This window comes from Phasianus colchicus, chromosome 7 (assembly GCF_987193195.1).
Source record: "Phasianus colchicus chromosome 7, bPhaCol1.hap1.1, whole genome shotgun sequence".
Classification (NCBI taxonomy): domain Eukaryota; kingdom Metazoa; phylum Chordata; class Aves; order Galliformes; family Phasianidae; genus Phasianus; species Phasianus colchicus.
This window is the reverse complement of record NC_143442.1, coordinates 2,525,340-2,538,867: the sequence shown is the minus strand read 5'-3', so window position 1 is coordinate 2,538,867 and position 13,528 is coordinate 2,525,340. Positions and strand designations below refer to the sequence as shown.

Here is a 13,528-nt window from a genome sequence, read left to right as displayed (position 1 = left end):
GGCTCCTTGCCAGGTATTGATCCAGTCCCTACAATGGCTGTGTTGTAGCTGCTCTTCCAACTTTGATAAGGGCTAATGTACCAGCACCAGTGAGACAGGAAGTCAATGGTCACAAAATTTCTAGCATCCTGCTCTCCCTATCTACTTATATACGTATTCTGAGTAATGCTGAAATAAGATCCTGAGCAGGCCACATGTGCTTGTATTCCAAATTCCTCTTCCAGGAAATATCTTCTCCAAAAAAATCCCATGAACAAAATGTTTAGATAGAATTTTCATCATGGAGCTAAAAGAGAGCTTCTTTTGATTCAATGAGCAGAAATAGGAGCAAACAAGTTCTTAAATATCAAAACAATACAAAAAGCAAGAAAAAGAGGTCAGATCATTCAGTAGCATCTTTTATACCCAAGTCAAGGTAAACATCTGGGGTACTGCAGAACCATGAAGGAAAGCAGAGTTACAATTCCAAGATGACATTTGTTATAATTTAATAACAGCAAAATACAGCGTAGATTTAAAACAGGAAAAAAGTATCAAACCTGACACTTTCTTGTAATAGCAACAATCAAGTTTACATTTTTCCAAATCCCACTTTACTCGTGTCAGGTCTATTGGTCAAGTTACTAAAGCCATGAAGCAACCTGAAGATGAGACTGATATAAGATGCTTCAAGCACTTTATACCACATAAAGGCCCACAGTGTAAGAGAGAGGAAGCTAATGGATCACCTCCACAAAAGCAGTGCTTCTGTTTACAGTGGCATCATTAGACCAGAGTTTGGTTTCTTCAAGATTTGTACAGGGCATAGAAATACTTACATCATGTAATACTGCACAAGCCAAAGCCCACAGATAGACAACTTTGCCTACAAACTTAATCTGGAGAATCACTTCAGTCCCATCACTGGAGTCCTAGATTTCTTGGAGCTTAGATTTCTTTGTTTTGCCCCACAAAGATGCAGTGAGGAGCCTTCTGTTCATGAGGAGACCCCAGACATTGCAAGTACTGACTGAACCCTAACACTGATCAAAACACCAGGTGCAACTACTGAATCATTCAGTCTCAATAAAATATTCAAAATGGATGCACAAGTAATGAAAAGAAAAAAAGAAAGAGAAAAGAAAAAAATCAGTATCTAAAGGGAGCCCACAAACATGAGGGGAATCAACTCCTTGAAAGTGTAGATAGCAGGACAAGGGGAAATGGTTTTAAGTTGAGGGAGGGAAGATTTAGGTTGGATGTCAGGGGGAAGTTCTTTGCTATGAGAGTGGTGAGGTGCTGGAACAGCTGCCCAGAGAGGCTGTGGATGCCCCGTCCATCTCTGGAGGTGTTCAAGGCCAGGTTGGATGGAGCCCTGGGCAGCCTGGACTGGTATTAAATGGGGAGGTTGGTGGCCCTGCATGTGGCAGGGGGGTTGGAGCTTCATGGTCCTTGAGGTCCCTTCCAACTTGGGCCATTCTGTGATTGTGTGAAGAAATGCTGCCAAATAAATACATTAAAAATTGTATTCAAGGACAACTGTTACAGAGCACACAAATAATACAGGCAGACAAGAGCCATGTTTGGAAGCTAATTCTGCCCTGAGGCACCTGTGACTCCAGAACAAACTCCAGGTCATAACTACAAGTTACTCTGGATCCAAAAGATGTCCCAAAGTATTCTGCTCTGACATGCCCCATATATTTGCTTGAGCAGGCTCCTCTGAAAGCCAGGGGTCTGCAGCAAAGTAGACAGAACTCCTTCAATTACAAACTTGGACAAAGAAAGAAAGAATCAAGTTAGACATGGGGAAAACTCCAGTAGTGAAAATGATGGATTTTAGAAGTGACAAAATATTACAGAAAGTGTCACATAAAGGGCCTTTTTCAAGGTACAGGAAAATCTCCTGTGTAATTCCATGCCTTTAGGTGCTCAGGAAACAACATGTCCTTCACCTGCTCTGCAAACTGCTGCGCCTCCCCCCACCCTGTTGGTACCAGGCTGGCCAGAAGCTTAAGACGTCCTGTGATTTTTGCAAGGACTCATCTGCTGTCCTCCAAAGAAATAATTTGAGCTCTAAATTAAGATTGTGTAGATTGATCCACTATTTAAATTTATTTGGCCTCCCATAAGTGCAGTGATGCTTCGTCTATAAGCAGAGCAGGAAGACGCCTCGCAGACGTTTGGCACGGCCCCAGCAGAGGCAGACGAGATCTGCTCCTGCAAAGTGGCTGTGCAAGGGCAGAAGAGCTTTACTTGGATGGAGACTGGCTGAAGTCCTGGCTCGTAAAACAAATGCATCTGACAGCAAAGCCAGCAATGAAGTTAACAGAATCAGCATCACTGAAACACCGCTGTATAGGTCTTTACGTGTAATTTCTGGTGCTAAAATAAAATGATTGAACTAAAAGCCCACTCTTCAGACTACATTTCTCAATTTGCTCCTGTCACAGAAACCTCCTGCTGTGATTTCTCAGCTTCTGCTCGGATGAAGGAGTTTTTGAAATGAGGATTTCACTGCCCTTGTGCATAGCTGCTGAGCCCACTGCTCCACCTGGAAGGATGAGGTCCCCAGGGCTGGTCCCCAGACCAGGGCTCCTACTCCTGGCAGCTCCACAGGGAAGAGAAGGAAACACCAAAGTGCTTGGAGAACTGAAAAAAGGGCAAATGGGAAATGCAGCTCAGAAGTCTGTAATAGGGAGCGAGACTAAGCAGGGCATGGGGCTGAGGATGAGAGAGATATACAGGATCTGGTTTCCTTATCTTTAGGGGAAGGACTAATTTGCTTTAGTTGCAATTAGCCTTTTTACCTTTTAAGTGCTGACATTTAGTCCAGATTTATATGTTGCTGTGTGTATATCTGGGAACAGTCTGTATTTGGAGCCAGCGATTTTTCTTTATTATTATTGCTAATGACACAGACTCAACAAATTGGGCATAGGAGCTACTAAGTTCTACAGCAACTTCGCTAGGTCTGGAAAATCTCTTTAGCATCAATGACCACAATGTTCAATGGCAAACCTTCAGCTAACAGAGATGTGAATGGATGAGCTTCTGTGTTTTGCTTTCAGAAAAGCATCAAACTCACGTTCGGTTTGATTCTAATTCACTGATCTTCAGAAAAACTGCTGCAAGACATATGCTGTTCCAAGCTTTTGCCAAACTGCTTCACCAGTAGGTTTGAGGACTGAGCTATAGCGTGAATTTTCTCAAAGATCAGTTAAATTCTGTTCCTAGAGAACCTGCACAGACTTCCAATTATTTATCTTCTCTGACAAATTCCTGGCTTTTCTGCTGCCATTTCTATTGTAATCCCATCCTATCTCAATTCCCTGTTAACATCAACTCTGTTAATTGTCACCCTTTTCTGACCTGATGCATTAGTACTTGCTTTTCTGCCTTCAGCATTCCTTCATTTTTCTTTCTCTTTATGAACCTCTTTACATAACATGCTCTTCTGATCCGACCCATAACTTGGATTCCCTATCTTACACAGAAACTCTCCAACAGAAGATAGAAAACAGAAGCATCTAGCAACCACTGTTCAATGTGCAACAAGATTTCAGGTGAGGCTAATCAAGTTGGTCTATAATGATACCATGCCTCTCCTTCACAGGATGGGATAATGCAGCTTAGCAGCCTTCAGAAGGAACAAAAAAGGTTAGTATATGTTCTAACACACACACTGCTTAAAGGAATTGGGAAGAATGAAAGATAAAACACTTCAGGTGCTGCTCCTTACCTTTCCTATTGCAGAACTTGCCACATAATTGTTATAATTTTAAGTTAAAAACAACAAAAAAGACACACTACTGTTGACACAATAGAGTGAAGAGTTCTCACAAAGTAAGAAAAAGAACATAGACCTGCAGTAACTGTCTGAGGTACGGAGAACTTCAAAACCAAACAGCACAAGAGCAACTGGAACTTACTTTCTTACTTTTAGTGAATGCAGATGTTTACTATACAGAAAATTAAGCAGCTTAATATCAACAAGAGAATACACTACACATTTTAATTACATTCTCACTTCTTCAGAATGTGGTTCAAATTGGGCTTAACCCACAGGGGTGAAATAAGGCTCTCACTCTCAAATGGATGTCATGTAGAAGCAAAAGAGATTTTTTTTCAAAATATCCAGATGTGCCTTGGCTGACAATAGGGAGGTTTAAGGCTAGAAATAAGGGCAGAGATTTACTGAAAAGCATATGCAGTCCCTACTTTTAGCACAGCTCCCTGAAAATATATGTCTAGATCTCTTCAGTGATGACTAAGTTTCTCCCAAAAGAGAATTTGATACATAAAAGTGTTGGTTTAATCATCACCGACTTAATGATTCTTTTGCAATGTCAATTAAATGGTATGAAAAATTAAATATGAGGACCTTTTAAATTACACATTTCAAAAATATTATTTAAAATTCTAGTTATATAATCCTTTTAGAACTGTCAAAGAATAATGCTGCACTAAGGCTTGACTCATTACTCATGCCAATGCTTGCTGGAACTGAGAGCTGGCTGATATTTAAAGGCCAATCTCACTGGAGATGAAGTTATGAGCTGTAGCAGGAAGGTGAGCTGGTGTTGTGCAGAAGGGGAGCATGCACACCAAGCAGGTGATCTCCTAAACAGTGAGTTGTACGCTGTTAATGTCACGATAAAGCTCTAATTATATAACAATTCAAAATTTCCACATGCTGAGTTAAACACCCAATGTGAGTTTCTACTTCTGTTCCTTGAAAACACCTCAATCCCTTTTTCCTGGGAACATTTCTCTTCCTTTCAGCTGGTTTTACCCTTTCCATCTGGCACTCCCCACTCCCACGCCGCACTGCACTCCTGAATGGATGTTTTACTCCTGACTTTTTCATTTTATTCTGTTAGGAAGTTGCTTTGGTGCTGCTAACTACCTCCAGCAGTTTTGTAATGCTGTGCTTTACATTTCAATGTACTGTGGAGTATTTATTTTAGCACCCAGCTTAGACACTGCCATCAAGCAAGAACCTGCTGCATTTCCCTCTTTAGGGAATAACTTGCTGCCTTCACTGTCTTTTGTATGGGAAAATAAAAGAGAAGTTTTGTGTGGGATTTCCCTCAAAGAAAACACATTCAAATAAGCCCAGAAACATACAAGACTCCTTTTGCTTTTCCTAACCTAACTGATCTCCAGTACAGCTCACACAGCGTTTGTCATGTGAGTATCAGGGGTGAGCATATTTAAGGAAACCAAACAAAACTTGACAGCAGCATCTATAATAAATGACACCATTCATGAAGCTGATTATTTACTAAAAAAAACCCATTATCATACATACAGAAGCAAAATGCGGTAAAAATAAAAACTGCAGGCAATCAAATTACAGTGATATCTGGCTTCAATGTTCACCACAGTCTCCAATCATTTTGATCAGCCTAAAAAGTCTCATGGTTAAAAAAAAAGACTTAAAACAAACTAACAACACAATTAGACCAAAAGCAAACACTTTCAAAGGGACAACTTGCCTTTTAGCATACACATGCCTTCAAAGATTCTCATTAACAGAAATCTAGAGGTGGTTTTATCATCACAGGCTCACCAGTGGTCATGACACCTCAGGAAGTGCCAGCACTCAGCAGCAGCAAGGACAGATGTTCAGAAGGTATTCACATTGGTTAGGACAAGAACCTTTGCACAATTTACTAATTCCAATTCAATATGCTTGTATGCTTATTAACCACTGCTGACAAATACACAAACAAAGAGACTCTTGGCTTTTCTTTACATGGATTCCCACACTGCACAAATATGATTAACCCTGCCCACACATACACTGCAGTATTCACTATTCTTTATTCTCTATTACTTAAACAGCTCAAATCATCCCATCAAAAAAGACTTGTGTGACCGGTCATACAGCAAAGAGAGTGAAAGACCACAATCCTCAAGCTGAAACATAACTGTCTGAACTAAACTCAGCCAACCTCACACTCCTAAACCACAACACTCCCTTCCCCTGATGAATAATTTCCTAATACCCATTTGTACTCGTCTTTGTTATATTTACAGTTGTAAATCTAGTCAAACAATACCACAGATAATGGTAAGAATGTTCTGGATACAACATTGTTTAAGGTCTGTTCTTCATGCTGATGAAAATAAATGAAATTCTGAAAGTAAAGACCATTTTTGTTTCCATGGGGTAATGAGCTATTTGGTGGCTGTCTGTATTTCATATACTTCTCATAACCTGAAGCTACATCTGTGTAAATGGAGCATATCAGTCCTGTCCAGACCTCAGCAGTCATTAACATTTTATGTTCGAAAGGTTATTCTCCAAATGACCCTATTTTGATTTTTAGAAAGAGAATCTAATGGAAACTTCTATCACGTTAGCAACTTCTGTTATGCTTTCTCTTGGCAATGTCAACTGAAGGAAGAAAGTAGAAGGTGGGAAGCCTGGAGTTGTACACCAATTTTAATGTCACTTTGTGATCCTTCACCTCTATTTCCACACTTTCCACATAAGTGTACCATTTAGATCAAGTAAACTGCAACATCACAGAAATGCTGCAGGGAAACAGAAGGATATACAAATAAGTTCTCATTTGTAGGTAGAACATAATGCTCTGTGGATGCATACTAAGAAAAACAAAAATTGCGATATGCAAGTAGCATCATTTCACTTGCAGTTCAGGGTCACTGTGAGAAGACAGTTGCTTGCATGTATTTGTTTCCATCTCTACCTCCCCCAAAGCAGCATTTTTTCCCCTCAAAACATACTGCAATATGTCAGCAATAAGGTCCAGTGTTTCAAGGTTCTCAAGCTTCAAAAACATTTTTATTGCTACTGGATGAACATGCAATACTTCATGGCTCTTGATGTGGAGGAGAGGCATTTCCTAGGTGGCATCCATTTCCACAGGAAATTCCAGTTAAGAAGGCTGTCTCTTCTTTAATCAGACATGAGTAAAATCAGTTTTTGTCGTTACCACAAATGCTACAGTTTGGTAATCCAACACTCAGCCGCAAATAAAGCAAACACTCTGATCATGACAGAGGAAAAAAGAAAGAGATGAGCTGTGCTACTAATTTCTTATTAGCCATTAATACATTTTTTTTCCACAAGACACTTTACTAGCTCTTTAGAAGACACTATAAAGAGAGAAAAAATGTTATTCAATATCACCTATGTCTGCAAAGCACTGGAAAGATGTACAAAAGGCAACTTAGCACAGATAAGATATAACCAAGAACCAATGCAGGCCTTCTCTTCTTTTGTTTTAAAGTAGAGCCTGCAAGGTAAAATAAGGAAAAGGCCCCCAGCAGTCCTTAACTTTACCTCTGAGAAGAAACAAGCAGTCATTTGAAAATGATTTGAAAAAGGCAAACGTAAACAAGATGGTAAGAAACAATTTCTCAGCAAAAGGTGACAGTAATTTCTGAAGATATTGCAATTATCGTGGCATTATTACAAGACATGCAAACTAATCCATTATGCTATGTGGCAACTCAGCTCCTTGCATCGTCCTGCTGTGACACAGCTTGTTGCTTACATATTGTAGACAAAATGCATTAATACTGAGTAGCTCACTTTCTGAAGCCTTGTTATAATTTAGAGTTGCCATCAGAGTAAAAACAGCCGAGGGCAATTTTCTAAGGCAACTTCAGCCACACAACATTCTCGACCATAATTACCAGTTTCTATGGAAAGAAAGAACAGGAAAAAAATAAACATCAAACCAATCTTTACTAGCCTAACTACAGATTTTGTAGATGATTGTTGCCTAGAACAAGAATTCAGGGAAATCTTATAATAGCGGCTTATTATTTTGCCTTCTAATCATCCATCCTGCTACACTCCAGCAGGTACAGCACCTCCACGAGAGAGACAAAAAAGCAGAAGGTGTGTGATGTCTCAGCTAACCCTGTTCAGAGTGGCATCTTGGTTTAAATTACTGAGGCAAGTGGGTTGGAGCCAAGACAACAGTTATGACAGAAGCGCGTCTTCCTTCCTGCCAGTCCTGGCATGGGCTGCTGAGCTCTGGCAGAAAAACAGGGCAGATCCTGGGGCCAGGACATCCAAACACCTCAGAGCAAGATGTGTTGGAACTGGTTTGTCAAAGCTCCCATGCATCATCAACTTGAAAGCATTTATTCTAATGCCCTACTGTATGAAACAACACCAAAAGAAGGAAATCCACTGAAATTCAACTCTTATCAGTGTGGTATTAAAAATGCAACCCAAGATTCACACCTCGGGAGCTCCATCCTACTCCAGAACTGTGCCATGTTCAGCTCCATCTCCAGGCAGGTTTCTGTAGCAGTCTGGATGACTATCAACCTTCTCAATGGATGACGAAACGTGCAACTGTACACATGCAGTAAGGGATTCCTACAGTGTACTTCAGACTTTGGAGGAGGCAGAGAAAGAAAACTGTTACAAGCAATAACTCTTTAGTCATGATTTGGCACTTGTGCAGACAGGCAGGCACTGCAGGCCAGCAAAGAACAAAGGGAGCAGCACACACTAATAGAGACGATTCTTCGATGACACCGAGTAGCACAGTGACAACAGAAGGAAGAGATGCCATCCAGAGAGACCTGAACAGGCTTGAAAAGTGGAGCCACGAAAACCTAATGAGGTTCAACAAGGCCAAGTGCAAAGTGTTGCACCTGGGTTGGGGCAATCCCAAAATATGAGTACAGTATTCTTTAAGAGCAGCCTTGACAAGAAGGACTTGGTGATCCTGGTGGATAAAAAATGGGACACAAGGCAGCAGCATGTGCCTTGTACCATGGAAGTTCAATGGTATCCTGGGCTGCATCAACAGAGAGGTGGCAGTGGGGCGAGGGAGGGGACTGTCCTCCTCTGCTCTGCCTGCATGAGGCCATCATCCAGGTCTGGATCCCCAGCACAAGAAAGATGTGGAGCATCTGTTGGAGCAGGTCCAGAGGAGGGCCACAAAGATGATCAGAGGGTTGGAAACACCTCCTGTGAATAAAGGCTGAGGGAGCTGGGCTTGTTTAGTTTGGAAAAGATTCTAGGGAGATGACATTGCAACCTTCCAGTACTTGAGGGGAGCACGTAAACAGGAGGGAGAGTGACTCTGTACACAGTCTCATAGTGACAGCACAAGGGGGAATGGTTTTAAACTGAAAGACCTGATGTTTAGTTTAGATGGAAGGTGGAAATTTTTTACTGAGAGGCGGTGAGGCACAAGAACAGGTTGCCCAGAGAAGCTGTGGATGCCCCATCCCTGAAATTGCTCAAGCCCAGGTGGGATGGAGCACTGGGCAGCCTGAGCTGGGTGGCAACCATGCCCACAGAAGAGGGACTGGAACTAGATGATCTTTAAGCTGCCTAAGCCATTCTGTGATTATACGATTCTTAATGTTAGGTTTGCCTTGAACTTGTTATCAGATGAGTAATCCCTGAATGCTGTCATTCTGGAGATGCTCTGGTATGATGCCTCCTGAGAGAGCGGCTGGTGGGTACCAGGGAATGTGCAGGCAAGGAGAGCAGGACAGCAGCAGCACAGAAAGCTTTGGGGCAAGCAGCAGAGCACACCCTGCAGCATCTGGGAGTTACCAAGCAAGATCGACTTTGCACTGCTAATCGCTTCCTCCATGCACAGTTTATGCTTTGTAACACTAACCCAGATAGCCTGGATAATGAGACTAAAGAACTGCTTTCCAGGTCACTGATGATTAAAGGGGTAGAGTCAGCACTGACAGCAAACTGTTGCTGTGTTTCAGAAATTATCATCAGCACTTGGATACAACTAAATAGAATCCATCATTTTCTGTCTGCATGAAACACTGGATTTTGTTTTTGGTCCATTTTAATTAATCTCATCATGTATGAATTAACAGAATATTGTGTAAGTAAATTATACTTTTTTTTTTTTTTTTTCAGATTACTGTTCTAGTTCTGATAAAACTTTCCTATTTTTCACCATAAACTAATGTGTTTAATGTTTCCAAACTCAATATTTGGTAGGTAGGGATACGTAACCCACCTCTGTCAATACATACACTACTTTTGACCACAGTTAATGGAATTAATGTCATTTGTTTCAGTCAAATCGTATTGCAAAGCCCATGTCTAATCTATGACGTATATAGATAAACAGATTTACAAAGCTGTAGCTTACATGGCACCTTATCTTTCAAGGTCACAGGTCACACGGCAAAGAATCCAACTTCAAGACACTTTCGTACTTACCCCAAATGTAATACATGTTGATCTATATATTTATATGACCTGCAGACATGCTCAAAATATCAATAGGGATAATTATCCATTATGCTGCATTTACTATAAGTCTTGTCCATTTTTTCAGACCTCTGTTTGCTAGGGAGCACATAAGAAATTCCAATAGACAAAACTTTGTTATTGCTGTTGCTTCAACTTACCGTGACTTTTTTCAAGAATTCAAATTAAAAACTGGATAGAAAAGAAAAATTACAGCTGAAGACTCGTTCTGTTAGATACATTAGGCTGCATCCAAAACGTGTTATATGGGAAGTCACTACTTGACATATCTATTCCATCCTGAACTGGACAAAAGCAGGTATTTCCTTCAGGTAACATGATCCCATATACACTGAAATAGAATGTATGGGCATAGCATAACTTCTGGTTGACCAAACTCTGGTTCAGAAAACAGCAGCCTTCAAGTAGTGAGCTGCTTACGAGACAGAAAAAAATGAGATTAACAAATAACTGTGAGATAACGCAAGTACTGCATCTTGGAAGGCATCTTCATCATTTGTATGTTAATGAACACCTGCATGTAGAGCTGCACTTTAAATGGACATTTGCAGCAACTTAAATTACCAAGAGGAAAAGAAGCTAATTTTGTGGCTGTCTTCATACGCTGTCTTAGACCAAGGAGTTACAATTCAATTTTCTAAACTCGTTTAAAAACTCTATTACAACAAATTTCCTTGTTAAAAATAAAGAAATAAGACAGTATAAATAAGCTGAAGCCATTTTACAAGCTTTTAAAAACTGTGCTATGGGCTAGATCTTAGATTAATGTTTGTGATGCACACTGAAAACCTGTAAAGCATTTATGTAATTGCTAAGCATTATTATTTTTTATTACTGTAACAGATGGAACCAATCCATCTTTCCAGATAATATCTCATAAATGATTCATTACTACTCCTTTAACCTAAAGTCTTTTGTATTTTGCAGATCCACAAGAAACAACTATTAGGAAGCTCTGTGCATTACAATATGAAGACCACCTAATGTCCTCCAAATTTAGTAGCCCTGCTAACACTGGGGCCTCACAATCTTCACATTGTTCCTATTCCTCTCAGAATTTGTCCCTTCATTTTGCACCATTGGTTTTCAGATGATGTCAAATATCACTGCAATCTACTGGTAACGTTAATATGGCTGCCATTAACTGCAAACATAGACTAGACAAATGCTCCATAAGAGACAGAAGCACCTCCCACAAATGCATGACGTAGTTCTGTAATGTAGCATCTTGGCTTCAATTGCTAATGAAAAAGTGTTATGTGATCATCCTGACCATCTTTCCTTCATCCAATAACTTTTTGACCAATTTTAATCCAATTTGAAAGCCAGGTGGACATCTCACAGTATGAGTTTCTATCAGCTTAATGAAAACTGATGGCTGGAAGAGAAAAGAAATGCACAAATGAGTACTGTCACTGGTAAAAAGGCTTAAATCCTTCATGCCTGGCCTGCCTCTGGCCATTCAGACTCTGTTAGCTGAAGATCAGACAAAGTAAATGCCATCTCCTGTCCACCTTACAGCCGACAGACAGACCTCTGACAGAAGAAAAGCTGGTCAAAAACATATTAAAGGCTGACTGAAGCAAAGTAATCATAACAGCATCAATGACCGATGAACACTTCAATGTACAAAATGCAAAATCTGTTCACTTACAAGAAGAACATTTCCTCAACTGTGAGAAAAAACAAATGCAGAATCTAAAGCCACCTCACCTAGCTTATTATTTTGTGACTGACCCAGCCAACACCATGAGCAAACAGTTCCCAGAGCCAAGGCTACTAAACACTGAGCTTGCAAAGAGCTTGCAGGTCTGCACTGTTTATATGGGATTATTCAACCTGCTCGTTATGCACAGAACAATTAGCTACTTTCAGCAGACTTCACTGTAATGGTAAAAGATAACTGAAACTGATGAGCCTTACTATAGCATCTGAAATCCTTATGGGTTTTACCAGTGAAGAAACATTTCGTTCCACATGTAGTCATACAGACCCTGTGATGTGAGCACAATCAAAGGATCCATGTGATCTTGCTTCGTGTCCAGGACCTTTTGGCTGAGTGGATTTTGAGTCAGCTCTAATGTCACTTTGTTACCCGGTCACGTTAGCTCAGGACTTGGAGTGCTGAAATAAGCAGGCTGCCTCAGGCTTGAGTTTCAACATATGGTCAGCACTCATATGACAGAAGTATAGCATGATAGAAGTATGTTGGATAACTTCTAAAATCTCATTGAACCACAAATACAAAGGCATCAAAAAGTAAAAACTATGGTGAACTTTTCAGTCATCGTATTTCAAAAGAAAAAAAGCTCACAAACATAGAAATGAACAAAACCCTACAAGACAAACCAAAGCCAACAGGCAAAATAACAGTCTGTACCTCAAAGATGATATTAAACTCCAAAGCATTAAAGCCCCCTGTTCAGAACACCCCTTGCAAAGATGTTTTATTCATCACCAACGCATATTTACTTCAGCTGGAAAAGTGTTTGGAGGCTGAAATAATGGGATTCTGTCATCAGCCATTTTGACACTGGGTCTCTTCTATGCAGTTCAAAACAAGTTACTGTTCCGCTCAAGAAACCACATCAAAACATTTCTTGAATAAATGAAGCTATCTTTGACTTAAAAAAATACCATGTGATCCCAACCACTCCAACTGCAACTAGTTTCAAACTCATTTTTGACTCACAAAATAGTAAGTTGCCTTGAAAGTTTCCCCATAAAATCTAAATTCAACTAAAAATTTCATGCAAATGCATGTAAAAACACAGTTTGCAAAACTTAAAAAAGGAAAGTCAAATGCAGAATAATATGTTTCCTAAGGAGCTTCAAATTCCACATCAAAATAAAGGAGCGTGGAGCCAGATTCTCCTCTGGTAGAAGATGACAAGCGGAACGGGCAGGCAGAACTCCAGTCTTGATGCTTGGGGTGCTGATACCATTCCTAAAAGCCCTTCACCAAGGGGAACCCTACAAAGTGCAGGCTTGAGGGACCACAGCGCAAAGTAAAAACCTGCTTCCTTCAGTTCAAATGGAGCTTTTCTATATTGCACTACAGGGATCGGTATTTATGAATCTCCCTTTTGGAAAGAGTTTATTTCCCTTTCCTCTCATCACATAAAAGATACATCCCATATAAAACCAGTTACAGATTTGTTCTGTTTGCTAATAGCTTAGTTAAATACAGATGAACTACACAGTACTCCACTGTGGAATGTATTCAGTTAAATAAAACTACTTTGCTGTAAGCAAAAGAACAAAATTTGCTCTAATTCAGGGAAATCCCTCTAA

At 40.2% G+C, this 13,528-nt stretch overlaps 1 long non-coding RNA gene across 4 annotated transcripts in view; it reads right to left on the bottom strand.

The window, feature by feature from the left end:
* Window positions 1–13,528, bottom strand: part of LOC149917173 (uncharacterized) — a 426,137-nt gene that overhangs the window by 323,889 nt on the left and 88,720 nt on the right. The window lies entirely within an intron of this gene.